We start from the raw sequence: 4,351 nt of genomic DNA, 5'->3' as shown, positions 1-4,351 counted from the left end.
GATACTGACAAATGAAGGCTGCTCTGAAAGTAAAGAAATTTATTATGTTGGCCCATGACATCAGCAGTGGGTATTGGTCATATGGCAATAGAGGATGAACCTTCCTGCCAATATTCTGCTACATGTTGCTATGTCACAGACGACAGCAGAGGAGCAGTCTAACAAAATGGCATCTGAATCGGAAGTGCACATGGAGTAAAGACGTGGAATTTCACTCAGAGGGTGGTGACACACTGGAACAGGTTGCCCAGAGAGGTTGTGGATGTGACCCAACAGTAGATGTGAGAACTGAGGTGGTGGGCGATGTATTTCAGCAGTGGCAACGGTGATGTGAAAGACAAGCCACATTCTGGACAGCCATGCACAGCTGTCACACCATGAAATTAAGCATCTTGATCAGCTCATCCACACAAATTGCCAGATTATGACCAGTGAACTGTACACAGATCTGAATATCAGATTCAGCGCACTGGAAACAATGATGGCAATGTTGGAACATCTCAGTTTGCACCAAGTAGGTCCCACAAACGCTCACACAGGAACAGAAAGAGCACCATAGGCAAATTTGTCTGGACCTAATGAACATTGACACTGAAGACGACAGTTTCCTGTATCACATCATCACCAGTGACAAGATATCATTGTCACCACTATGAGCCAGAGTCAAAACAGCAGTACATGGAATGGCAACATGTGAAGTCCCCATCAAAAGAAAAAGTTCAAGATGCAACCCTCAGCAAATAAAGTGATGTGCACTGCCTGTTTGGATAAGAAAGGGGTGATCCTTCTGGATTTCCTCAAATCAGGACAAACCATTGGCTCTGACCACAGCATTGTGATGCTGACTGAGCTGAAGGCTCAGACTTCAGAGTCAGACCAGAAGAGAAGACAACCTTTCTCTTGCAACACGATAACACCAGGCCCAATAGCATTTTGAAGACTGTTGCCAATCTGGGCTGGGCTGTCCTACCACAACTATCATATAATCTGAATTTGGTGCCTTCTCACTTCCATCTTTTTCAGCCAACTGCATGGGCAACATTTTCCTAGCAACAACCCTAGCAGCTGTGTAACAGTTGGTCAGTTGGTGCAGATTCTACAAGCACAGTATGAGGTGGAAGCATTTTTGCTGGGGGAAAAAAAAAGAAAAAAAAAAACAGAAACACCAAAGCATAGCTAGAGGTGGTGGTTATAATGAAAAATAGTGTTTTGTAGCTGAGAGTTTGCTCCATCAAATAGTGTTATTGTGCTCATTGTATCCGTTGTATTTTCTATGGAAATAAATTGAAGACATTACTTTCTGAGTGACCTACATATTTAGTGGTCTACTCTTCCCAGACCTGCAATATTTCAGGAGGGAAAAGGGAAAAGTTTTCCTCCTGAAATATTTCATTCACTGAAGTGGGAGTTGGGAAGATGTGTGAATAAATATGAGTAGTAGAGAGACTTCTAAGAGATGGTCATTACAGCTTGTTGGGGCAGATTAAGCTGAGATGAATAAATAAGGTGATAAATCCTACTTTCTTTGGAAAATTGTTAAATTAAAAACTGAGTAGTTCTCTAAAATGGAAAGTACCTCAGTTTAGGCTGGATGTTTAAGATTAGGCAAAAGTTTGCTTGATCTTTGCAAACTCTGTCTGAAGGCTCATAGCCTTTAAAGCAAGCACTTTCCAAATCTGTCAGCTAACAAGTAGGATTAGCCCAAGGCTATTCCAGTGAACGCCAGTTCCTCTTCTGTACCTGGAGGTAGGCTCCAGGAAAACCATGGGAGCATTGTGGAAAAGGCACTTGTGGCCATGCTTTAGACTGCAGTGCTGTGAACGGTGAGACAGCTGCCTTAATGCTGAGTACTACCACATTTAGCTTCTGAAGGTCCCTATTAGTCTGGAGGATGGTGACTTTCAGCCTCATGGAGCAGTATCACTTCAGATGAGTACCCCCATCCACAGCAAGCCAAAGAATGTGCTAGTACAGGGGAATGCCACTCCTTGCCGGATATCCTGGAAAGGCTTTGTGATCCTCAGCCTAGAAACCCTCCTGACGACTTTTTTTCTCTGAGATCTGAGAAGTTGGAGATGTCTACGGTATATGACTGCAGGGGTACTGCAGCACATGGCCTTTGTGCACCACATCCCCAACAACATACATTTACTGATAAAGAGAGGAGTAGGAAAGAAATATGTCCATCCATGCTTGTTTTTGGTGGTTGCAGCAGATGTCCATCACTCAAAGCCATGGCTCCTCTCAAGAAGCAGCCTCTCAGTCACCAGCTCTGGCCTATTCTGGACTAGATTTGCTGCATTGTTCTTGGGGAAGCTGCAGGGAAGAATTCAGGATGCCTTGGAGGAGAGGAAGAGCGTAAACATGACCTTTTAGTTTAGGGCACGGGGTGTTTAGCTGGGAAGGAAGTGGCCTGGCTTCTCATCTCTGCTACCAAAGCTTTTTTCTTGTCTTTAACCAGTGTTTGGTAAAATTACAGAAAGACTCCTGGGAGCAGGAACAAGGCTTACATTTCCCTCCTGGACTTTTGACCCCCTCTTGCCTTTCCTGACTCACTGAGCTATGTGGTCCTTACCCTACACTGAACATGGGTCAGGATGAGTTCCCACAGGGCCCTGTATCCCACTTCATGGCAAACAAATTTCTGCTAGGCTGTACAAGAAGACAGCAGCATCCTTGTCACTGTCACCTCACTGAAAGCAGAATCACAGTGGTGCGGATACAGGTGTCTGATACTGCAAGCTGGTGGGGTTGCAGCAAAGCTGACACCTCAGGCTGAACTTCTGAGCTGGTTTAGGAGGAGTAAAAGAGCAATTCCATGTCTCAGTCAAGTTCCAGTGTCAATCAGGTGCTTGACTGCTTTTTCTGATAAGGCTGTGCATAGCTGGGATTGTCCAATGTCTCAATCTGTGTAGCAATCCAACATCAAATTAAAGACCTTTGATACTGCGCTAAAACAGATAGTTCAAATGAAATTAACAAGCACTGCACTGGAAATAAATTAGTTTCATGATTTTCCTCTTTCTATTGGAATATGCTGTTGACCTCATGAGTAAAAAGCCCTTTTAAAATTTCCAGCCTAAACTTCTTCATTGGCAGTCTGCACCCATGTATCCTTGGCCAGGCTTTTCTAGTTTATTGTGTCTTTTACTTCTCTGTTGCTGGTCTGTTTTTCTCTAGAGAGTAATCACAGTTTTTGTCCATGAGTGTTTAAGTTTATTTCAGATTCTTCTAATAGTCTTTTCTAAGGCAGCCCTTCCACTTCTCTGTTCTCTTTACTCTTGCTCAAATTCAATTTTACTAAAGAAAGGTATTTAAGAAGAAAAAATACTTGTTAGATACTGCCCCCTAAAAAATACCAAACAAACAAACAAACAAAAACCTCCTGAATTCCAAGTAAATCCTGGAATATCTCATATATTCTGTAGTCACAGAAATATTTCTTCTTCTGAGTGCCATGACACATCCCTGGCTGCACTAATGTAGCATCTAGGATACACGTAAGTCTTTCTCTGACATTCTCAAATCACATTACCTTGTCTTCTATCAAATGATGCTGTCCACTTCATGCACAGCTTTGTATTACATACCATAACATTACATCTTGTTTCTGTTCTTCTCACCTCCAGATTCATACAAGACTCCCTCAGTGTTGCATTGCTCTTCCTCCAAGTTTACTGGGGCAGCTACCACCAAGCTGTCAGCCAGGGCCAGATGCACTGAGCATCTGGGAAGTCAAACTTTGCTTTGATAATAAGTAACATGACTTAACAATCCCAATTTTGAAGTGGCGAGGCAGTGTGACGTCACTCTATACGGGCACCCCATGCAGACCAATATCCTGTTTCAATTTGACCTAAACCAGAATTATCTTTGGTTAGTCAAGAAGATGAAAAGTTGACCAAAACACAGAGGTTTTCCCACTGGATCTAAAAGGCTTTGCAACATTCAGAGACCAAGAGGTCGGATTGTTGGTGGTGGCTTCAGTTGTTGGTGAGACGTGTTATTCCAGTTAGAGGAGCTCCAAGTATTTCTGTGGAGGTTAAATCCGCATTTAATCCATTATTACTCTTGTATAACTTATCATGATGTATATTGCATCACTGCAAGCACTGTGATGCCAGCTGCAGCTAACTAGGCTTTTTTTCCAAGCCTAATTCCAAGCAAATACAGTGTCACACATATTTGAAAAAGTAGCTACAGAAAGTTTATGCTGAGATTTTCTCACATCTCCTATTCAGAAAATGCTTTCCATGACTCTTACAACCTTTGTTTCAGGAATGTGCCTGCTTTGTGTGTGCTGCCTCACACTGCTTCTTGACAGAGGGCTAAAACAGTAAAACTCACAACA

The sequence above is a fragment of the Phasianus colchicus genome, chromosome 3 (genome assembly GCF_987193195.1).
Source record: "Phasianus colchicus chromosome 3, bPhaCol1.hap1.1, whole genome shotgun sequence".
Lineage (NCBI taxonomy): Eukaryota > Metazoa > Chordata > Aves > Galliformes > Phasianidae > Phasianus > Phasianus colchicus.
The sequence above is the reverse complement of the archived record's forward strand: the minus strand, read 5'-3'. Positions refer to the sequence as shown.